The sequence below is a fragment of the Ochlerotatus camptorhynchus genome, unplaced genomic scaffold (genome assembly GCF_037179485.1).
Source record: "Ochlerotatus camptorhynchus isolate MF236.1 unplaced genomic scaffold, CSIRO-AGI_Acam_v1.1 ptg000514l, whole genome shotgun sequence".
Taxonomy (NCBI): Eukaryota; Metazoa; Arthropoda; class Insecta; order Diptera; family Culicidae; genus Ochlerotatus; species Ochlerotatus camptorhynchus.
Genome location: NW_027040998.1, coordinates 132,609 through 158,515, shown reverse-complemented (window position 1 = coordinate 158,515; position 25,907 = coordinate 132,609). Strand labels below are relative to the sequence as shown.

The 25,907-nt window shown below is 35.6% G+C and overlaps 1 pseudogene; it reads right to left on the bottom strand.

The window, feature by feature from the left end:
• LOC135712903 (uncharacterized) overlaps positions 1-25,907 on the bottom strand; it is a 171,256-nt pseudogene that overhangs the window by 142,080 nt on the left and 3,269 nt on the right.

The following is a 25,907-nucleotide window of genomic DNA, read 5'->3' as shown; positions in this document are numbered from 1 at the left end:
TAAAGATTGATGAAGGTTTAGAGGTCGCGCCAATGATTTGAAATTTGTATGGGAATTACTATGGAAGAATTTTAAAAATCGCTTATATCGCTATAACTTTGCTTCTACTTGTCCAAATGTCGAAAAAATTTAGTATGTTATTGCTATGGCAATAAACAAAAAGCCTACAGTTGCTACGCTCAGTTTTGCAGCGTATCAAGAATTATAAAAATGTGAAAAAATGGCAAAATAGGGTAAATTGACAGATGAATATGTACAAGGCAACAACGCCAATTTCATCGCAACAACAACAGGCTTGTTGATCATTGTCATGACAACCACATATTTTTTTTTTTCAACGTTTGGACAACTACAACCAAAGTTAGAGCAATGTAAACGAAAATCAATAATTTCCCATACTAATTCACCAAAATCTCCATACAAAATCCAAATCATTGGCGCGACCTCTAAACCTTCATCAATCTTTACCATTTTTTGCACAGGTTCATATTTTGGGGCTATGAATCGAACTGGAGGGTGGCCTATCAAAAATTCATCACTTTTTTCAAAATGAAACACCCTAGTGTGCAGCATATTAATGGGACGAAACTCTTCGGCTTTATTCGTTCCAGAAACTGTTTGAATAGGAACTACTAAGGATTCCTTCCAAATGTGTGGCATAAGTCCAATCTGCAATGATTCATTAATATGGTCCCGAAAGATGTGGTCAATGACATGAAAGCAATCCTGAAGAATTCTAGCATTAACATTATCTACTCCAACCGATGTAAAAAACTGTAAGTTCATTTAATTGAAGTTTTCAAAATTTTCCAAATCTACAACTTCTATTAACCTGCTGTTAATCAAGGAAACACTTTTGATGCTGATCAATCTTCTTCTGGACATATTCACAACGAGTTATTGTTTACTGATTGTGAATATTTATTATGCACGAATGTGTACCTATTTCAATCATTGTCACTATTTGATCAACAAAACTTTTTGTATCATTTGTCCCTTTTCCGATTAAGACGCAACAGATTCAAATTGTACCAGTTGTTCGAGTTTTTCAACGAAACAAACTGTTGCTCAACTAATTGATTGGTACACGTTTTCAAAGCGTTAGTTAGAATAGCTGTAGCTTTGATTGGTCCACATTTATATGCGGGAAAATTTTTATCATTTTTTTCAACGGACCAACCCCTATACGTCATTAGGTGAAAAAACTATCTCTCTCTCTCTCTCTGAAAATTTCAGCCCATTCAGATGTAACACGAGCTGGCGCTTTTGATTTAAAATGTATTTGCATATTGGTTGAAATGTATGGAGAAATAATATTCCTTCACTCTTTCGTGCATAGAACTGGTTCAGCAAACTCGATTAAGCTGAGAATTTCAGCGCACGTAGCTTAAACTATAAGGAACTACTTTGCTCAAGACAGTATCACTATTCAAGTTAGTATTATGTAGATATTAATTACTTGTGTGCATTCTGCTCGTATATTGCAACAAAATTCAGGCAGCTTATGCAACGTATCAACTAGATTGTGTGTGTGTATGTGTGTGTATGTATTCCCTCTAACCCCCACTGGCCGGCAGTGTTATTATGGAAGAACTCTCTCTACAATGTCGCATTTATGGTCATTGTAGACAGCTTTAGTCCGGGAGTTAGAAGGTGATAGCTCTATTGCAGATCCAGCAACCCATTTCACAATGTCTGGAGAGTCACACCCATTCCGAGGTTACTTTCACTCACAATAAGCCCCGCATGTATGCATCACCGTTATCAAATGGATATTGGTTATATATACACACTTCCAGGTTCGAAAATGTTATTTTCAAACATGGCATGTATTTAGTTTAATTTTGATATTTAATTTGGACAGCTCTCACCATATTCTGCTCTTCCGCCGCCGTTAATTGCTTCATTTGGAATTCCTTGGAGTTTTCTCTAACGTTTCGTATTTCATTCCGTGCTTCACCGGCAATTTCCTTACGTAGATCGTCCTTGGTTGGTTCTAACATGATTCCGCCTTTTCCGGGTTTTTCTTGATTTCTTAGGGAGATAAACTAATTTCCGTTCCTGGTTCGATGTTGACTCCTTCCTCGTTGGTTGGTGTGGTCGACGTATCAACTAGATTACACTAAAAATAAAAGTTCATATTTTCCACAGGCCAACATCCAGGCTCTTGTATTTTGGTACGATAATCAGTATCTGAATGTTTCAGCTCTTTTTGACGTAACACTTTTGGTTTAATGTGCATATACGAGATTTGGTTGAAATTTTCTTATGCATGTTTATATACATTCAAAAGTGAATACCTCAATAAAACTATTTTTTTCATGATGCAATCTTCAGTAAAGTTGTTACTCATTAATTGAACTACAAGTTTTGAAAATCTGAATCAAATCGAGTATAAGGAAACTTTTTATGATCGGTAGAGTGTAGGGGTGTCATTTTTTAATGTATTTTATCGAAAATCACCATACAAAATTCAAACTAATAACGCCAGCTCATCCTACAACCAAATGAGCTAAAACTTTCAGATAATGGTTTTCTTACCTAAAAGCACAAATCTAGAGGTTGGTCATTTTATTTTCGTGGGCCAATGTACTGTAGATTAATCAAAATTACCGGTTGTGAATGGAAAATCCATGCTTCTCTCCACAGCCTGTTCCGAATATTTCATACAATACTTCAATTTTACAAAATTCTTGTTATTATTGATATTATCTAATACTTTAGCCACACTAAGGTCTCCTAATCGGTTATTTTCAAATCACTATCTGTTATTAAAAAAATAGAATCTAAATTCGAGTAAACATGATCAATTAAAGTTCTATTGTGCCTGGAAATACGCGTATACTTATCTACCATTTGTTTTAAATTGAAGAAATCAACTAAACGCTTCAATTGATTAAAATTATAGTTATCACGCCAATTAATATTAAAATCACCAGGCAATAAATTTAATTTACTAGAATCAAGGAATGTCTTGAGGCAGTTCTCCAAAATTTTAACAAAACGCTGGTCACTAGAGCTGGGAGATTGATACAAAACACCATAATTACCCATCTTCATTCCACGCACAACTGTAATGCCCAAGAACCAGTTCCCATCAATAAATTCGTTGGTACGAAGGTTGAATTGAACTGATTCTTTCACATAAATAGCAACACCGGCAGTGTGTCTAGAATGCGGCAAACAAGCAGCATCATTGTATCCCGGAATACTATATACTGATCAAATTCTTCAATTTCTACAATTTGAGTTTCTGCTAATAAAACTAAAAGTGGACATTTTCCTCAACAATCTGACGCTACGTAGTTTGTTGACAACCCCACATTCAAATAAAAAAATCGAATTGATTCACATTCCTCCTGGCACTTGGTTGTTATTTATTGAAACACAAGCTGCTTTTCTTCTGATCAAAAAGCCTTTTATAAGCCAAACATTCAGAGCTAAATGCGGCATGGTAGACGAAAAGGTTCATTTTATGTTCTTTATTAATTTTTAAACAATTCACACATTTCAATACAGTTGACGTACAATCCGATGTTTTGTGTTGTAGAGCACCTCTTTCAATTTTTTCAATCCATGCTCTTGAGCTCAAATTCACAATATTAGGCTTGATCAAGTCTAACAGGCAGGGCAAACCACTGGTTTCTTGTTACAATCAATGGTAGTTCAAATATCATCATCAGATAGCATACCCGAGCAAAGTACAGTATCAAAATGACAGCAAATTGAAATCAAGTTTTGATATCAACATCAAACTGAAATCATAACTTGATTTCAGTTTACGCAATTGACAAATTTGATACCTAATTTTGTTTCGATTTTGCTGTACATTTGCTCTTCAGAAATATGTTGTTGCGGGTTTGTTTTCATTGCCTTAGCATAACATCAAATTAAATACTTGTGGAAAAATGAATATCAAATTAAGTTTTTGGTTTGCTCTCACTGATAGCAGAAATAGTTTTCAATGTGATGTCACAGGAAGATTTGTTTGCTTTCAATTGTGATATTTTAACCGTTAAAACGACCAAAACGACAGCAACCTGAGGAATCATTATCAGCGAAATCACAACATCAAATTTAGATTTCAATTTGATCTCAGACTTTGCTCGGGTAGTCAGTTAAAGTGAGTTATCGATTAACGGTTCAGAATATTTGGATGTATTTCCAACTTCCCTGGGCATATTGTATCATAAGGTAACCCTAAGGAACCTTATGCTAATTGGGAACACAAATTTAGAACGTCCTCCTTTTTCTTGTAAATTTGGTAGCAATATGAAACATATTTTCAGAGAGCATTGATCGTAGAACATGGTTTGCAAAGGCAATTTATTGTAATCTTTATTTTGGCACAGCTTTATTAGAATAAGGTACACTGGGAAAGGTAGAAACACGAGGGGAAGTTGAAATGGACAGCGAATCTTTAATCGGAAGTGAATAATCACTGTGATTATTTCTGAGTGGCATTGTGCACTAGTTTTTTTTTTTTTTTTTTTTTTTTTTTTTAATTTTTTATTTAAGTTGTGCACTAGTGCAACTACTGGTTTAGAAATAACCACAGTGATTGTTCACTTCCGCGAAGAGATACGCTTCGTTTCAACTTCTCTACGCGTTTAAACCTGCCACGGAGTACCTTACTTTAAATTACTTGCTGGTTTTATATAACTAGGATTGAAACAAACAGATTAAAAAAAAAGTGCTATTAAAGTCATCATTCGTTGGTTGGGAATTCCATCCAATTAATGTGACTGTTTTGAAGCTGTAAAACAAATTTGTTTCAACTAGCTTCGCTATAAAAATTGTTTTTCAGAATTATGGTATCGTAATATGCTATAATGATATGTAGTACTAGTAAGTTTCAAGAAAAGGTATGTGAAGAGTATGTGTTTAACACATAAAACCTGGCAATTCCGTTTCACAGAGCCATAATCAGCGAATAAATGAAACGTGAGCTTTCACACCAGGATTTCTTCCAATTACTTTCTATACAAAGAAAAATGTTTTTCAGAATTATGATATCATTAGTATAATGTTATGTTGTACTTGTAAATAACAAGGAGATGGTATAAAGTATGTGTTTGACTCATAAAACCTTTCAATTTCGTTTTCAGAGTGTCACAATAAGCGATCTTATGATTCGTGAGCGTTCACTCATAGTGAGTGCTCATGAATCGTAAAATCGCTGATTTTGATGCACTGAAAGCAATATTGACAGGTTTTCGGTATCAAACACATACTTCTTGACCTCTTCTTTTAAATTACAAGTGCTAATTAACATTATAACATCTAATGTTTTCATAATTGAAAAAAAAAACATTTTTTTATAGCAAGTGAGTGAAAGTAACCCTGGTTCACACATAGTGAACGTTCACGAATCATGGAATCGCTGTTTGTGACTATCTGAAAGAAAAAAAATACAGGTTTTATGCAGCAAACATGTAATTTACAATCTCTTCTTGCAATTTGCAAGTACAAAATATCATCATAACATCTAATGATTTAATAATTCTGAAACACACTTTTTATAGCTAAGTGAGTCCAAGCAATCTTGCCAAACTGTAACTTTTCAAACAAAAGAGGTCACTAGATCATTTCCAAGTATCAACAATGAATTATCAAGGTTAGTTTGATGCAACTGTCTGACCCGGTTTATATGCACTTTAAGGTGAAAGTTAGTGGAATCACTCCACTTCGCGTTTTCACTGGTACTGATCTCGCCATCCAGAAGTCATACAGATCTGAAAATTATATAAGATGCTTGCTTCTCTACAGCAGGCATATGGATTAATTTTGTAAAATGTCCATTAAATAGATCACCAGATGTGGCCCCTAAAAATGCGAAGTGGTAAAACAAATTATATGGAAAATGGATTCCGTTAATAGTGTCATTCACGATAAACTTCCGAACTAATGAATGATGAATGAATGTATTTGAATTGATTATAGCTATTCACTATGAACCATCGAATGATTATTTATTTTGAAAATATTGAACTGTAGAACCTTATTAATAATCTGCATTATTATTCATCACTTCTCATAAAGTATTATAATTATTCGATCAAAAATTTAATGGTCAATATCAATACGGATTTTTCTGAGGCACAAAAATCTCTGGTCACGTCTTCCTTCGGAAGGGAAGTAAAGCCGTTGGTCCCGGCCCATGTGTGTTATGAATGGGTGCGATATCCTACGCAGGTGTGGAAGCTGCCTTCCTGCACATTCGATTGTCGTGAATGGATGGCAATCGATGTCCGTCGGTGATTGGCACTAGATTGCGGAACAGAGACCGACGTTAAATAAAGGAAAAAAAATTATCACTGAAATCTATTATTTTTTTCTTACGAGTTAATCAGGATGCTTGCTGTTTTTTTTTATGAACATCACAAAGACAATTTTGATTTTTAAAAGTTATATTTACAACATTTATTGATATTAATGCAAATTGAATTTACAAATCGATATTACTAGTAGATATCAATAGAACTGATTGAAATATAGGTTTGTTTTTATTTTGAATAGATGAAAGCTTATTGATAACATTTTTTGATTTTGAATCTTAAATAGATCAATAGATTTCAAAACATTCAGATTACTGAATTTTATGTCATGATATCAAAATAATAAGTAGAGAAAATGGCTCTAATGTGGGCCTATGGATCTAAGATTGGGCGCTAAAAATCTACTGTTATTAAATTTTATCTAGATGAACGCGTCATTGGGACGGTTCTAATGGATATTGTTGGTTGCTATTGAAGATTTATTCGGTTGCTGACCATAGTTATAATAACATGTTGATTACTTATTTTGTTTATTATAAAATAAATTACTAATATCAAAACGCATACACCCTTCATATACTATCGCATTTTTGTTATGATTACTGTTAACTCGAACACACGGTAGGCAAAATTGTTTATCACGAATGCTTTTATCAAAATTTCAAATTTAGTTTTCATTTTGTTTTCGTTCTCTGCTCGGGAAGTTATTGCCTCAATTGATGATAATATCGAGGTTTTAGGTATGGCGACCCCAGGTGACATTGTTCAAAATAATCATTTTGCTGAAAATTAATTTGATAATATTGCTTTTGAAGATCGTCTCTGATTTTGACAATTTTGGGTTGTATATTCAAGCACTGAATGTCAACAAACGAATACGCGATACGATGTATAATAAACTGATTTGTTCATTTCGCTCGCACGTAACAGAGAAGATCTTTAAAACACACGCCTTTCATCTACACTGGGTTGGAGCGTAGCTTGTGATGGTAAATGATAAAAATAGTCACTGCTAGGGACAATAAATTTGAAATTTATTTCCTCATTATCTTAAAAACTCAAGTCGAAGTGCGCTCTATTTTGTGATTATTCAAAATCAAGTCTAAGCTGACATTTCCTTGACTACATAATCCAGTGAGTTGAAGTCAACGATGGCCGTTCACAATGCATAAAATGATGCTACAATCTCTTAATTCCTTCTGATTTCAGAAATGTTTTAGAAATTTTTCGAAGAAATCTCATTAGCTGAATGTTTGTTAAAACATTAAATTGCATTTGAAAATTAAATAAATCTTCTCAAACAAATTCAGACTTATTCAAATTATCTAATCTCCCGTTGTGGTGTACTTTTTCGTACTGTGTTAGTATTACGAATAAAAGAAAGTTCCAAATTGGTATATGCAATGCTCCTTATATAAATACCATGATATTTGAGGATTATAACAAATTATGTTATAAACTAGCATCCTCAGTTTACGTCAATATCCGCATGATCCAGAAGAGTGAAGAAAGGAGTGGGAGTGAGAGGAGTATCTTCTCTATCCAAGATTCTCAGACGTCTGGGTTCAAATCCAGGCTGCAGAACTTTTAGATTTTTCAATTTGGTATCAGTCTTTAACAAGAGCGCTGGGTCCCGCAGATTAGGGACAGTTTTTTTTTAATTTTGATTATTAGCTGAGAATTTGTCAAAAAATAGACAAAAACGTGGATACATCCTGGTAGTTGATTGTTCTGTATTCGTTATTGACAATCCATTATCTTTAACATCCAGTTCCAAAAAACCATAGTCAAGTTATGGTCCTTTTCTATATTGTTGTCACTTTAACATTCTTTGAATTTATGGTACGTCTCTATGCGGGATCATAAAATCTACATAATGCTACTGCAATTGTTCCAATAAGTGGATTTAATAATGTATACTTTAATAAACAGCAGTTTAATATTGAGCTGTCGAAATTTTACTGTAGTAATTTTTCGTTCATTTTAACCTTTAAAATATGTCATTTAAAACAGTAGAGTAAAGAAACTTTCACTAATTCATTTTCTATTTAGTTATGTCTATTTTCAATTACATTAAAGCTTTGAGAACTTAAGTTAACTATGCCTAAAACGTGTAACTCTTAACATGGGTTTAACATATTTCCACATAAAATCAAAATAATAAAAAAAAAATTGAAAATAGTATAACGATCGGCTTTGGCCCCCAAGACTATATTCCATGCACAGGATTCTCAAGAAAATGAATCGCTACCCAAGCAAAGTCCAGCATCAAAATGACAGCAAATTGAAATCAAGTTTTGATATCAACATCAAACTGAAATCCTAATTTGATTTCAGTTTATGCAATTGATAAATTTCGTTTTCATTTTGCTGTACATTTGCTCTACAAAAATATGTTGTTGCGGGTTTGTTTTCATTGCCTTAGCATAACATCAAATTTATTACTTGTTTTGTTATCAACAGGAAAAATTGATATCAAATTGAGTTTTCAGTTTGCTCTCACTGATAGCAGAAATAGTTTTCAATGTGATGTCACAGGAAGTTTTTTTGCTCTCAATTTTGATATTTTAACCGTTGAAACAACCAAAACGACAGCAACCTGAGTAATCATTATCAGCGAAATCATAACATCAAATTTAGATTTCAATTTGATCTCAGACTTTGCTCGGGTAACCTACGCTACGGGATGTAATGGATCAAGCTGCAGACAATGAGCGTTGAAAGATATTGTTTACCCTATGGTTGGAATATGGTCCGGGAAGGGCCAAAGCTGTTGGACACTCTACCTTCTATTTTTCAAAACCTATCATGAAATAGTTGATAGTGCACATATTTTTAAAACATTTATTTTTTTTCCTTGCTTTTTTTTCCATCGATCTTGATTTCCGTGCTGAGCACCAATGCTACCGACGCCAGGGAGGCAGCTCCCACACCTGGACCCTACCTATCGACCCATCAACTCATGAACCGGGGACCAACGGCTTTACTTCCCAACGTGATCAGAGATGTTAGGCCTCAGAACATCCCGGCGGCGCCGACTGGGATTGAACCCAGGCCTGCTGGGGTGAGAGGTAATCGATTTTCAATTTACATATCAGAGGGGATGATTTTGAGCGTCAAATAGAACTAACTGATTTAAACCGGGTTTAAATATAGTGATGAAGAAAAATTTTCATAGCATTTCATGCTCAGATCGATAGGACATTTTCCGTCTAGGCGAAATGTTTGATAATTTTAATTAATGTCACTGAAATCGAAAATATTGTAATTCTTATAACATTATGCTTCTTATTCTTCATTGGCTTTATTTACGTCTTCACTGGGACTTTTACGCCAGCCCTTAAATTAGTGTTCATTGAGCACTTTCACAGTTATTAATTCAGAGTTTTTTAAGCCTGTTCCATTTTTGCATTAGTAAAATTGTGTGGAATAAGTACAATCATTATCAGTAACAGTACAATATGCCCAGGGAAGTCGAGAAATTTGTCAACCCGGAAAATTCCTTGTCAGGACCGGGAATCGAACCCAGCCACCTTCAGCATGGTCTTGCTTTATAAATGCACCTTGACTGACGGGGCTAAGTGAGGTCCTTATTATTTTTTTTTTCCCTGATCGGAACATAAAATCACTGCGACCAGTAATTTGATTTATTTTGTAGTATATTCCGTTTCCCTAGTTTTGTGCATTACTCCATCACTATTGATAAATTATGAAGTATTCGGTTTTGAAACAGTTGACATTCTTGCCTTCATCGCAAGGAATCGATTCTAATTGAAAGGTGCCTTTCTTTATATCCTTCGAATAGTGAGAGCACCCTCCAAAGGCTCCCCCCTTGGTCAGTCAAAATTAGATTCCTTAGCAACATAAGCAATGACACCGATAATGACCACGCATCAGAGCCCTAGTCTTAACCACTTCAACCTAGGGAACAACGAATAGGAGATTAGTAATCACATAGAGGAAGACTAACTAGCTCAATTTTTCCATGTTTCATGATCATCTTCAGTGGACAAAGTCGAGTCTTGTCACTATCAACAAAGCATAAAAAATAACAAGGACTAAGATATGTTCCTTAGATTACTGAATAATCCTTTTCCCCTAGTTGGAAGTAGTCAGGACTAGGAATCGGTGGTAGATCTTACATCCCGTAACGTACCAGAGAAAGGGTGATCTACCCACGTTACTTGGTTATATTATATTAATATTACATATCATATATATACACAGAAAATAAACCGGAATATAAGTAATGATGTAAACATCCATGCATGTTAACATACATGCATGTAAATTTCATGACAGTTCTCAAAACTGATTGTTGTCCAAAAGCAGGCAGTGCTGTCAGTTCTAGTACAGCGCTGCAAGTTTGCATGCAAGTTCCAAATTGATATTGATATTCCAACAAATAAACACAATGTAGGATAAAAAGACGATGTAATTAATAAAAAGCTGTTAGACATCTAACTGTTGAAGAATAAAGTTCGTGTTCTTTTTAGTAAAATAAAGTGGTGTGTGAAGTATCAACAACTACTTGCAAGAAATGTTGCTTACAAATATGGATGATTGCTTACAATATTAAGAATATTTCATTAATTGTTTCATAAATTTACACGATGTACAATGTAAACTTGAACGATATATGATGCACCATTTATGTGCATCATAGTAAGATCAATTTACACTACTTTTTCGAAATGTGTAATTCTTGCCTTATAAGACCATTTCAGGTTTAGACAATTGGAAACATTAGCGTGGATGATCCCTAAAAAAACCTCAACAATTGCTGAAAACTCTCGATCATTCACGGAGATATTGACAAAACAGCTTTCATCGAAAGGGAATGAACCTAGCGTACTGGTTAGAATCCATGCCTCTCACGCTAATGGTCACTAGTTCAAATCTCATACTCGGACCCAGAGCCAGAGCCGTCGAAGTGAACAAGCATTTAGGTATTTAACTGCCTGCTTAACAATGTATACAGAATGCACGAAATTATACTCCTTGTTAGCACGTTATTATGTTGACGAAAAAAAATTAAGAGTTTTTGGAAATGTCTAAAAAATGTTTATCATTATCACATGGAATCTTTCGATGACAATGACAAAGCTCAGCAGTGACCTCAACAAACTTGTTCATTTTACTCGTATTATGACAGCGTTGATTGTCAGAAGTTCTGACTCAGAACAAACTCATTTCATCTACACTAGCGTAAAGTGTAGCATTGGAGCGTCTGCCACCGTAAATACTACCAACAGTTCGATGTTGGTGTACCACAAATTACGTACGATAAGGAATAATTACTTTTGTAGGTACAATGGAATCTCCTCATAATATAAACCATTCTCCAACGCAATTTGTCACATGCCATCATCTTCATCATCTCGTATCAGAGAGCCATCTAGTAATACTATAGTGAAAACTACGAACGATCCAAACATGTCCTCGGTTCAATCAATTATATCTAATTATCATTTCCTTTCCACCTTCGCTATCTAGCAGAACCCCTCAGACAGCTTTTTTTACGACCGTGTCGGTCAAGCCACCAGCAGCCTTAGCAGTAGCAGCACTTCAACAAGCGATGGAATATTCCTGCGAGAATCCAACGAGGACGGTGGTGATGTGCCTGTGCCGTGCAGCAGAACGTGGGAAACAGCCATTTTTAGCGAAGGAAATGAGAAAATCCTTAATTGAATCTGATAAGGAGCAGAAAACGCTCACGTTTGTCCTTTTTTCACGATTTCACGCCCTAGTAACGGTGTCTTAAAGCGGGTTGTACTCACTGCATGTAGCAATGTGCACGTTCGAGCAAACACAGCCACATACAAATTTTTGCTTGTACCGAGCTCAATAATTGGGTATGAGAATGTGTTTGTCGAGTGCAGTCATTAAGTGCAAGTAGGGGAAATACTGAAAAAATAACAAATGTTCCAATGTGTAAATGGTGGCATCAGAAAGCTGCTGAACGATGCTATTAGTATAATTATTTATAAACAGTACGTTTTAGAAGAAAACATCAAAATCTTCATGTGTTCGGTATGCTGACACCCAACGCACAGGAAAATATGATTTTTTTGCTTTTTAACTAACACTTGCAGATAAAAGCCAGAACTTAGCTTAACTTAGCTTAGACTTACAGCACCTATCAATGGTTGCTCAGTGATTGGTCAGAATTAGTGAAAATGCACAACTAATAAACAAAATGGGGCTGGGAGTGACAGTCCATTCTCAATGTACAAGTTTCAGAGACTTCATAATTTATAGATCAATAATGGCGCCGGACACGTCCTTGAAGTCAGGTAGGATTTGGGAAGGAATATTAAAGTGACTTTTGTAGTCTTGGGAACCGTGTTTACCTTTGCGTCCCCACAAAAGGGAGAGGACATTTTGTTAGTAGTTTGAGTTCGTTAGATCAGGATTTACATTGAAAAGTGATACCGACGTAGTTTTGATGAAATGAATTGTTTTTCGGAGTTCACATGAATAAGATGTTCGATCTTTTGATGCGAATGAGTTTGGCGCTATAATAAGTTAATATCTTATTCTGCTACCAAAGCATAATTTGCTATTGTTATGATATTTTGGTATCATGCATTCAAGAGCTAATTTTGATCTGATAGCAAAATAAGCTGATTAAATTTATCAATTTGAACAACAATGACTTGATGAGACATAATAGCAAAATGTGAAATTAATGTTCAATGATTTATTTAGATATGGCAACAACTGTCTTTGTTTTTATTCAGTTAAGGTCCCATAGATTTTTTGGAATTATTTTTCGATATTTTGACGTTGTTTAGTGTGCAGTAGGCTGCTCTATTTTTTTCGCAATGTTCTCATATGTTTGCTTCCCATCCAGAATTCACTTTCTACCTATATACCCTAATTCCAATATCTTCTGTAAGATCTGCTCATTTGCTTAAACCTAACAGGACCTGGCGCATTGAACTTTCGTGGGTTAAGATCTTTACGTCATTCTAGAGGGATGTTCATACACTACATAGACAATTTTTGAGAGTTTTTAGAAGCCCCTTGTCCCCTCAGTTGAAAACTGTCCAAACATATTTTTTAATTTGTTGCTATCATAGACACTCGCAAGCTGCTCCCTCCCTATGAAGTGTCTACGTAGTTTATGAACAGCCTTTAAGCACATCCAACACTTATGGCGGTAAGCTCCAACTCGGATTAACTTTTAATACCGTCCCTGTTTGTATGATCTGAAAAATGTTTGCTTAACTCTGATGTCGACATCAAACCAGCCGGACATTTTTGATCGGGATTTAATCCGAGGATAATACGGGTAGGAGCTTACCACCATTAATGTCTCTTTTCGAACGAGTTTGAACACAAAATCGAATGTTGCTATTAAAGATGCTTTCTACATTTATTTGCCTTTCCTTAGATTTTATAAAGAGTCGCAAATTATTGGGATATTGTTAAAAAATCTAACACTGTCTCTTGATTCAAATCACACGAGTTTCAATTCCATCCAATCACATTGAAACATCATTGGATTCACTTCTGATTAAGGATACTCTTCTTTGAGAATAATGGATGTAAATATTAATATTATGCGTTGTTATAAACTTTGCTTTGTCGGTTTTTGAATTAATATATCGTACCAAACCATTGTACCAGGTGGCCAACCGGTCAAGACCAACTTTCTCCGATTCATGATTCGTGTTTGTTCATCGGTAGTAGACTATTCACCGGAGAAAACCTCAAAAAATCAGTTCTCTAAACCATGTACTTGATTTACTTACCGAGATACAGGTTAGGCTAGGTTTTCTTTATTAACGAGGCTTTCAGCCTGGGGTTGTTTCGCCTCCAACCGAGATGCAGTTGATACAGTCGGACTGTTGCTGATTTTTGTGAAACCCAATTATCAACTTTAGCTGCCAAAATTTGTAGCCAAAATGATAAATACAAAAAAAAAATATATCCTTGTTTACAATTTAAGCGAATCCTTGGGATGCCCAAATAGGAAACAAGTGGGTATCAGTGTATAGCGCATGCGCGCAGCTTCTATCTCTCTCTCTTATCAATTAGATTATGGTGATACCGTTTTAGTTTTAGATTCGTTTCAATTTATAGAATAAAGTAGATAAGTAGTTTTAAGTTCATTTAGGATTAATTTAATTTAAATTTAGTTCAACATCAATCACGCTTCACGGAACATAGTGTCATTGAGCCTGTAGAACTTCAATATTTGAACATTAGAAGGCTTCCTTAGAATATCACCTTAATATCTTTTCGAAACCATTCGATGATGTGCTTGTTGTCAGAATACTTTCTTTAACTTCACGTACTCACAATGGATTTTAGAACATTGGCTCAAAACTTCATTCATCCTATACAATTTCACCCAAGTAACGCATAAAAGATCTTTTTGAAAAAGAACTAGAACGGCTTGTTGTATAAATGTATTATAAGAGATGCAGAAAACATTCCACGTTATATATGAGGTTAAAAGATGTTTTCTTCAAACTTCTTTGATTCAACATTTTCCAAAATAGTTTTCTTTTGCTTTTATCTTTAAATGTTATTTGAACGTGCATCTTACTGTTTTAATACCACTATAAAACTTGTCGTATGCAAAATCAATCCAGATTGACGTAAACATTGACGGTGCCATTGAACCGGACTGTCTCTTCATGCATTGATTGACAGTTTCTTATGAGGTATTCGGAAGTTTGTTATAAAGAAAGTTGAAAATACTTTTTTATGACATCTCATAAATTAATAATACAACTGAAAATGTGCAGGTTGTCTTATAAGGAGTTGAAAATACGTTTAAATAACATTCTGGCAATTAGATGTACGCTTTGCTATTAACAAAAAGTCTTCATGATGGATCGAAGGCGTGTTGAACGAGAAAACAATTTTCATGCCATTGGCAAGAAGATGATAGATACTTAAAACAAACCTTTCATCAAGCGGTGTTGGTCTAGTTAGGTAGTAACAAGTCTACCCCGCCAAGGACCAGTGATCGAATCCCATGCTCAAGTTTTTTATATTGTTTTTTTTTGTCGCTGGTTTTTATGATGTTTTCAAAGCATGTTATAAGACCAGTATTTAGTTGTATAAGCTCCGCGTCTTGCGCTTTTTAGGTTATATAAATGTATTAAATGATGTATTTTAAAGTATTAGTGATTCTTTGCGTTAGTCATTACAAAGTATTTTCAACTTCTTTATGACAAGCCGTGTTGCTTGGGCAAGGTCTTGACTCCATAATAGTTCAGAGAGAATTAACTATCTCGTTTGATGATATGCATGTTTTCAGAAGACTCCCGTGAACTTCTCGGACTGATAAATATTTTCAGGATACTGTTCAAAATCTCATCTCGAGAATCTTTTGGAGAACATTAAATATCTTATTGAAACCATTTAATGATGTGCATGTTCACGGAAGGCTCATTTTAACTTCGCGAACTCATAAAAGCTCTCAGGACAATGTTCAAGACTTCATTAAGCCTGTTGAACTTCAAGATTTTAGCTCCAAAATACATTAAATATCATGCGAAGCCGGCGCCTGGGTTCAATCCCAGCCGAGGTCGGTGGGATTTTTCTGAGGCATAAAAATCTCTGATCACGTCTTCCTTCGGAAGGGAAGTAAAGCCGTTGGTCCCGGCCCATGTGTGTTTGAATGGGTGTGATATTCTACGCAGGTGTGGAAGCTGCCTTCCTGCACATTCGATTGCCGTCAATGGATGGCAATCGATGTCCGTCGGTGATTGGCACTAGATTGCGGAACAGAGACCGACGTTAATTAAGGAAAGAAGCATTAAATATCTTATTGAAACCATCCAATTGAACTTCATGAACTCAAAAAGACTTTCAGAGCATTGTTCAAGACTTCATTGAGCCTTCATATCTTTAAGATCTGAACTCCAGAGTACTTTGGAGAGCAACAAGCATCTTATTGATATAATTCCATGACGGAAATGTCAAAAGGCAATTTTGAACTTCTTAGACTAATATGGATTTTCAAGACATCTTTCAAGCTTTATTAAGCCTATATAACTCCAAAATATTAGCGCCAGAATGGTTTGGAGAGCCTTGAATATCTTATTGAAACCATTCTAAAATGCGCATGTCTCATTTAGCTTTCTCTGATGTGTTGAATACGTCAGAAACATGCGTCTCAATCTACAGCCACCGCCTTGTATGGAGATTCCCCAAAGTGCAAACGTATGATTGATTCGTTCACGTCGAAATCATAGATATATTTGAAGTTTCTTCTCGATGTGACGAAAATACGCACTCATACCGAAATAGTTCTCAACCCTATAACTCATATAAAAAAAACATAAAACAACTTCAAATAAATTTTGTATGGCGAGACTTCAATCACGAAAGGAACACCCTTGAGTTCCGTCTTGCGGCGATGTCTCTCAATAGCTTTTGTGCCAAGGTTTGTGTCCTGTATGCATAAAAGGCTCCAGGCGTAATACAAAGGGGGGGGGGGGGGGGCTCAATCCCAATTGAAGCAATACGTTTGATTCTAATATATAATATCATTGTAAATTATTTTATCCTCAGAGCGGGCGCCGCTCGGTGGTGTAGTGGCAAGCGTAATTACCTCTCACCCCATCATGCCTGGGTTCAATCCCAGTTGGCGCCGCCGAAATGTTCTGAGGCATAACATCTCTGATCACGCCTTCCTTCACCTTCGGTTTCACGAAGGGAAGTAAAGTCGTTCGTCCCCGGTGCATAAGTTAATGGTCGATAGGTAGGGTCCAGATGTGGGAGCTGCCTTCCTGGTTATGGTAGCATTGGTGTTCAGCACGGAAAACAAGATCGACGGAAAACAAATCAAGGAAAAAAATTGTAAATTATTTCGGAATAATGCAACATGTTTTAAATTTTAGATCGACAAATATGTTAATTTTCTAAAGTATCGACTGTTCATTTGAACCCAATATCATGAAATATAAATATGTGCGACAATCATTAAATGCTTTGATGTTTCAAATGTTTAATTTATATAAAACTAGCTGAGTTTGTCCGGCCCTGCTCGGGATTGAACATTAGCTTGAGTTTATGCGCCGATTAAAAAAGCATGCTATATTTTTCTATTTCATCTGTATGGAAGCCCCCCCCCCCTCCCACTTACAGAGGGGAAAGGGGTTTCGAACTATCATAAGAACCTTTCCCGGCCCCAAAAACCTCTGCATACAAATTTTCACGCCGATCGGTTCAGTAGTTTCCGAGTCTATAGGTATATAGATTAGCAATGTTACATGCAGCGCTTTGAATATTTCTAAAAAGTTTAGAATCTTGAAACATCTTATGGTCCAAAATCTAAAAAACAAATATATGAACATTTATGAATCATCACAAGATTCGGTATAGTTTTTTTTTTATCTATTTCAGGAATTTCCATACAACCATCTATGAATTTCCTCTATGAACTCCATCTGGATACTATCTCTCACTCAGGTATGCTTTTGATTTTCATTACAAAACTGATATAAATCTCAACAAGCAACTCTTAAATTCACTCTAAAATTATTTCAAAATGTATAACCAATATTACGATTACCTTCGTGCAGTGCATGCCCCCCTTAAAGATTGACTACTGTTAGCACTCGGATAAAGATATATTATCAGGAATAAATAAACGATGCGAGCTGGGACTCGCTCTCTTTGAGTGTGAACTGCCAACCGATCAACAACTGCTATTATTAACCGTAGTGAACTGTGAAAGAAATCTTAAACAGTAATAAATTTAAATCCTTTGTATTTAAAACTCCAGAATTCTTGCCGATGTAAAATTGCTAATTTAATATAAATTAAACATCTGAGACATCCAAGAATATAATCATGGCCTCGTGATATTGAGTTCCAATTAAAAGTCGATGTTCTAGAAAAATTACCTTTTTTGTAAATCTGAGATTTAAAACATGTTGCATTATTCGGAAATAATTCTTTCCAATTTTCGCTGTAGTCTCACAGTCTAAGACACGTCTTAATGATCTTAATTTAGAATTTCTAAAAAAAAATCAGATCTACAATAATTCAAGTATAAATTTTTAACAATAGCTTCAAGGTTCAATTTTTATTTTATTAAATTAAAAATATCTAAATAAACTAATATTAAAACTTAAATAAAAGTCTAGAAAAGCTGCGTGCTACAAGGTCGTCAATTTATTATAATGCATGAAAGGTGTTGGTCATCGATGAAGTGATAATTGTATTCACTTCCACAAAAAAGCGGTCGAGCCCCTCCTTGCCCCACCTTCATGGAGCAACCAGTATGACGGAGCATGAATTTTCGTTTAACCGTTTATATAACCTTTGTAGTAGCGGCACCGCTAGTGTAGTGGTAAGCGTGATTGCCTCTCACCCAAAAGTCCTGGGTTCAATCTCAATCGGCGCCGCCGGCATTTTCTGAGGCATAAAATCTCTTATCACGCCTTCTTTCCGGGAAGTAAAGCGTTGGTCCCCGGTCTATGAGTTAATGGGCCGATAAGTAGGGTCCCGCTGTAGGAGCTGCCTCCCTGGCGTCGGTAGCATTGGTACACTCAGTACGGTATCAGTATCTTTTGATCAAACATGAAAGGATCCTTTCCTATTTTTGTATGCCCTTTCACTCAGCACACCATAGTAATCCCGTTTTTTTTTATTTTTTTATAAGCAGTTTTCCATGCCAACATAAATATCTATAAATAAAAAAAGTATCAGCTCTTTTGCAACTATAATCGAAAAACTAACAACCACTTTCAAGTTATTTAACTACACGTATTAAATTTATTAGTGCATGTATAAATAGATAAACTATACTCAGTGGCATACGCGTTAAAATCCAGGGTTAAAAAATAAACAAAAGACGAACTGCACGTAATTCTCAATTCACTATGTTAGCAATAGTGCTTACTCTGAAGCATCAAAGTGGAATGAGAGTGTTTTGATGCTATTTGATTTACATCACGCAAAACAGTAGCTATGGTATACGGTAATAAATTAAATTATGCTGAGAGAAATCTTTCCCAGTTTTAAAAAGCCTTAAAAGAGTCTTACAAAGCTTAGTTTTAAAACTGCTAGAACACTTATCTATACCAAAGGCATCAGTCTAATTGACTATGCAAATCACATGCCCGAACAGTTCAAATATCAACAAATGTGGAGATTTCAAATGCCACCAAGTCTGGTAACATCGCATTTGAGCGCCAGTAGAGTAGACTGAGCTCTATTCACTTTAGCAAAAAGAACAATTGGAATAATAACAAGAATTGATTAATTCTGAACATTTGACATCCACGCGCAGACATTTAAATGAGTTATTCTTAGTTTGCTAATACTAGTAAATGCAAAGTGATAAACATACATCAGCAAAAATAAATACGTCGAAATCAGAAAACATTCTATTCTATTCTATATCCAGGGTGCCGAAAAATGCCTATACCAAACCAGCAATCGATCCAGTATAATCTTGATTTATAGCTGTTCCTTTACCGACTGAGCAAATAGAGGTCCCTATTGAAATGGTTTGAAATTTTGATTCAAGTAAATATATTTTGAATCACATCGACGTAATTTACAACTCCTTTCGAACTAACTGAAGGAGCGGTTAAGAGAATTGGGGACTCATTTTGCAAGTCAAAATGATAGACTTTTTCATACAAGATTCTTCTTCAGCAATCAAAAATAAAGTATAAATGTAAACTTCTGATTATTACATTGCTTAATGATCAACTTTACCCCAGAATTGAAAATTTGCATATTTAATATAGTTTTAATCCAAGAATTTAAGCCGAGCATGCAATTTGAAAAATAAATTCGTATATTAGAAAAGTACAGTTTTGAGACGTATTTGTTTTAATGCCAAACATGCAGTTGGAAAAATATGCAGGATTTTCAGTAAAAAGTGATCAACTTCCCCCCGTTTTGCGGTACTTCAGGGAATAAACAACAAGGTCAGAATTTGACGTTTCATTCTAGAGCCATTTGTTCATAACTGACTTGAATATATTTTTTCAGCACAATTCCATTAACAATTTCTCGAAGAAGTCACGCTCATGATACCTTTAACCTAAAAGCAGTGGCATCAAATTACCGTAAAATAAACGGAATTTTAGTAAACGAATTAAAATTTAAATTTCACTTGCCACGATTCGGGTTTTAATTGTATTTCATTTTAAAAGTATTTAAGTTTCTTTACACGTGCACTCAAAGGTTAAAATTCGATAATATGCACATTTTCCAGGCACTTAGTCTATAAACCCTGTCACTTTTTAATTATCAAGGCAAATTATGATCGAAATGCCGTTATTAACAGGGTTGATGCTCCTGCAATGTCGTCAATGCTACCAAGTAAATGCAATATTTAATTACAAACTAAATGTCCGGTTTGAAAAACTGGCCGCTATTCGGTGCATTCCGGTTCAGAGATATGATTTATTTGTAATTTCTGGTCTACTTATCACAATCCGCGGTTTACATCTCTGTTTCAAATAGATTTTCATCAATCGAATGCTTCGGCCTACTAGTTTAAATTTTGTGCGTACACATTGAAAAGTCATTGGATTTACATAATCATAAGTATGAAGGCAAAAATGGAATGAAGAAATGGAACAGAAGTGCTCGATTTGTTTTTGAGATAAATTGATGCATATATTCGTTTATAAGAACGCAATAGACATTGTAGTTCAGCTTTTGAACTATGTAAAGTATCGTACTGTAATCCGGCCGCAAATTGAGCAATTAATAATGTTAATACAGAAATAAATTTACATATTAATCGAAATTTACAAACTAAAATAATCATTAACTATGGAGTCTCTATAGTTCTGCATAATTAATTATCATATTGAGTGTTTTGTTTATTTTTAGGACATTTTTTAAACCCCAAATTTAAAAATATTGATGTAGGGTGAAAATGATCAAATCTTCAAATTACTTTCAAATATATTTTGATTAACTGTTCTTATTGAATTTTGATACCCTGATGTCAAATCAGATGTCAAATTATATGTTTTCTACAGGAATTACAAACAAAACATTTAATTGTGAGAAAATGTAGGCAATTTCTTTCGATCGCTACACCAGTGTTATAAAATTTTTGTGGTATGTCACACATTATAATTGTTAAATATTTAAACAGTTAACAATGAAGATACATGGAAATATTCCATTTTCCCATACATTTTCTTCGACCGCAAGCTGCTCACCTCTAACACAGCCATCGGAAAGTTGATCCCTAACGACACAAGCCGAAGCCGCACAATCATTCAACGTTGCACATTGGACGGTTCAGCCTCAGACTTGTTCGCTGCAGCGTGGACATCGTAGCATTCCTATCAACTCAATACATACACCTCACACCAATGAAAAACAACCAGACGCAGACAGAGTTGTGACCTATCACAATCACGATCGTCAATGATGGTAGTAACGCTTAATACATTCCTATCAATGTGCTTGTCGAAGCACTCTACATGAGCATCTAGCAAGTTGACGAAATAAGTAAAAAGCAACTGGTGAATGTCGTCTTCGATGGTGATCCATCACCGATCTGGTGATTCCAGACAATCACGACACTCAACTGTACTCGTTTTGAAGCAGTTACTGCTTTGCTTGTTTATGTGAGTGATAATCTGGAAGAAGCGATGTACCTAGCTCCGGTCCTCACAAGTTCCTACCTCACGCCTCCACGAGTCATATGATCACAAAAGACTGCCAGCTGAAACATGGACACAGCTGGTTGGCATAGCCTGGGTAATGTTGTCAATCCGACAATAGCAGAGTGAGGAGGTGCGACGCGAACACTGGCACGGTAACCATAGCACAGCGATAGAGGCAATGCTTCGCTAACCCGAGTGACATCTCGGCATAATCCACCACTCGCGTCAATTCCGAGGCCCCATCACTGCAGGAGATTGAAGCAGCTATCCGACGTCTTTGTGATGGTCCCAAAGAAGAGGGATCTGACTGTGGGCGATAATTGGCGAGGCATCATGTTACTGTGTATTGTTCTCAAAGTTCTGTGCAAAGTTATCCTGAATCGGATACAGGAGAAGATCGACGCGACTCTCCGGCGACAGCAGGCAGGTTTCCGTACCGGAAGATCTTGTGTGGACCATATTGTCACGCTCCGCATCATCCTGGAGCAAGTCAATTCCAAGAATCCCTTTATTTGGTATTCATTGACTACGAAAAAGCTTTCGACCGACTCAATCACGAGAATCTGTGGGGCATCCTGAGACGCAAGGGGGTCCCAGATAAAATCGTCAACCTCATCGAAGCGTAGTATCAGGCTTTCACGTGCAGAGTTCTGCATAACGGAGCATTGTCTGACACTATCCGGGTAGTCGCTGCTGTGAGACAAGGATGTATACTATCACTGCTACTGTTCCTCACCGTAATCGACGAGATCTGGCTTCGGAATGCTTGCATTATGTTGGAGTTGGGATAGAGCTGTCACCTTCTAACTACCGGATTTAAGTTTTTTTTTATATAAATGAGGGTTGCAGGAGAATTCTACCCATAATGCCACTGCCAGTCAGTGGAAGTTAGATAGTAAATACACACACACTCCGTAAATTGTTAACAGTGGAAAGTGAGATTAAAATATGTATGGAACATCTATATAAGCAGTTAGATTAACATTCGGAGTCCCTCCTTTCTTGCATATTTGACGACAAAGCACTGCCCCTCGATACACGAAAATAAAATAATTATTTTATTTATATTTTTCGGAGGGGCGCGCCCTTGCAGATATAAATGCGTGAAAAGTCAATTATGAAAATGGCTCTAAAATAAGGACGTTTGGCTTTGTTATCGTACACCTAAGTGTACCGAAAGGCTATAATATCACTTGAAAACACATGGCTCGAATGGTCAATCAACGCAGCTCGACGAGATCTGAATATGTCTTTGCTGTCACTTTTCTCGGCGATGGCTAATCCAATTTGAGTGCATTCAGTTCCATTCTATTCATATTTGATTGCCATAGGGTAATATTTTCCTTTTTTTTTTGACTGGACATTTTGTTCTGGAGGTAGCATCAAAATAGTGTAAAATTCACAATTTAACTATTATACTCACTAATTTTTCTCAAATATGAGTAAACCGATTTGAGTGCAATCGATTACATTTTGTTTCTATCTGATTCCCATAAAACTTTATTGAATAGCCATTTGGTTTAATTTGGATTGTATTGGATTCCGATCGAAAGATTTGTTGCAGAGATTTTAGTGAAAAAGTGAAATTTCGCAATAGAACCATAATACTCATTCACTTTTCTCTAAGATGGCTGAACAGATATAAGTGAAATCGGTTACATTCTGTTTATTTATGACTCCCATAGAACCCTATTGAATTTCATTTCAATCGGACATTGGATTCAGGATACTAAAAAAAAAAATACAATAAAACTGGATTACTCACTCACTTTTCTCGGAGATGGCTCAACCGATTGAAGTGCAACCAGTTTAATTTTGTTTATATTTGGTTTTCATAGACCTCTATACAATTTATAGTAATTTTCTGAGGTTACGAGGTAGCCAAACAAGTGTTGGACAGTTGATTGAATATGAATGTGATTTTTTGTTATGTGTCGCATGTGTCTGTCTGTGAAATACGAAAACCACACACTTAGAAAAATTCATGTAAATTTAGGTGCTCTGATTACGAGCTTCAATTAAGACATAAACTTGAGTCATAAAAGACGCGAAATATAGCTCAATCAAACGTACTTTGTTTACGTCTCATCGTTTATGTCAAAGATGGATTCCGTCACGTGTGAAATTAGTTATTTCTAGGTGTGCATTTACTTAAAATAATTGAAGTGTCTCATGATGAGGTTCTGTAAATTATGAACCCTGGCAACTTCTCCCAGGGCCTTAAAAACCTTATCTGAGGCCATGAGGGAAGCAAAGTTGTTCTGGATACTTGTCATAAATGATGCCATAATTCGTTGATTGAATATCAAATCCCGATTTTTTTTAAGTGGCACATGATGGAGATCTCTGAAATACAAAAACCAGACATTTAATCCAGGGCTACTGGCATCTATTCTGAGGACGTGGAATGGCCGAAGTGGTTCTGGACAGTTGTCTTGGATACAATTTTAATGAAATCTGCAAATGTTTCAACGTCGAGGAATACATACCCAGGAAAGGGGGACCTCGAAAATATCATCCTGAAAAATTCAGTGTGTATAAACAAACTTTCAATCGTTTCAATCCTTGATGTCATAGTTAACCAGTGTCCAGCTTTCACAAGCACAAAGGTACGCAGCTTATCAAACGGTTTATGTAAGGATCAAGGTCCTGGCAGTTTATCGGGAGGGGTGCTACGGGTTGAAGCTGAAAAGCTAGTTACCATCCTCATGATTTAACAAACCTGCAAATGAAATCGATCAGTTTGTAGTACCGTAAAACGGAGTATCTTTGATTAAGCGAGAAACTTTGATTGTAGAATATATTGATTAAATCTACTCTTTGCACTATTTTCTAATTGGAAACATTGATTTAATTTTGAAGCCTAGGCTATTGCCTTTAATATCGTATAGAGAGTTTATATATTATGTTTTTACACATTTTCCAAAAATCTGAAAAAAAAATTCTTGTCTTTCACCTGATTGAAAGGCACTAAAAATCACATATTAAATGTTTTTTCAACATAGCCATCATAAATTCAATGTATATTGCTTATGATGTTTCTACATAGTATAATATTTCTTTGACTAAATAGTTTCAGATTCACGCATGTTCTTCTACATTCATCGAGTATTATCAAAGTTACTCCAGAACAAAAAAAAACTGATGTTCGGTCACAAGATATAAAATACAGTGCAAATGCAATCATTTCCGTTAAACATTTACTACTTGTTAAGAAAAAATAAAATTTGAAAACATGGCTGTAGAAAATATTTAGAATATACTTTTAAAAAACTACCAAAGTTACTCATTTTTACGGTATTTGCTAAGATTTGGACAGCATATCGAGAGGAAAATTTTGCTAAATTATTAAGAGCTAGGCGCTATGCTCTCGAACGTACATATACGTGTGCCAATGTATGTTAGCTTGGGGTGCACGACGTTAGACATACGGTCGTTAGGCATACGGACGTTAGGCATACGGACGTTAGGCATACGGACGTTAGGCATAATGTACGATAGGCATAATGGACGTTGGGCATAAAGGACGTTAGGCATTATGGACGTTAGGCATAATCTACCGGATGAATTCCAGAAGGATGATAATGGAGACCGTCTATTGATTGCTGACTTCGGTGACAATAATGAAAGAGCCTTAATTTTTGGAACTCATGAACGACGTCTTGGACAGGCAAAGTATTGGGTTACAGATGGTACGTTTGCCACAGTTCCTTGTTTGTTTCGGCAACTCGTCACTGTTCATGGAAGTATCGCTCCCTCACATCAGCAGACGGTTCCGCTAGTTTTCATTCTGATGACAACAAAATCAGAATCGTTGTATCGAAAAGTATGGCAGGAAATCCTGGAAGCAGCAGGTATGTTTTTTTTTGTTATTGAATGAAAAACCACAGAATTAACCATTCTTGATTTCATGAGCTGTTCTTTGGCATCATATTTTATTCAACCTTGGCTGTTTTTTTTTTGTTATTGAATGAAAAATCACAGAATTCACCATTCTTTATTTCAT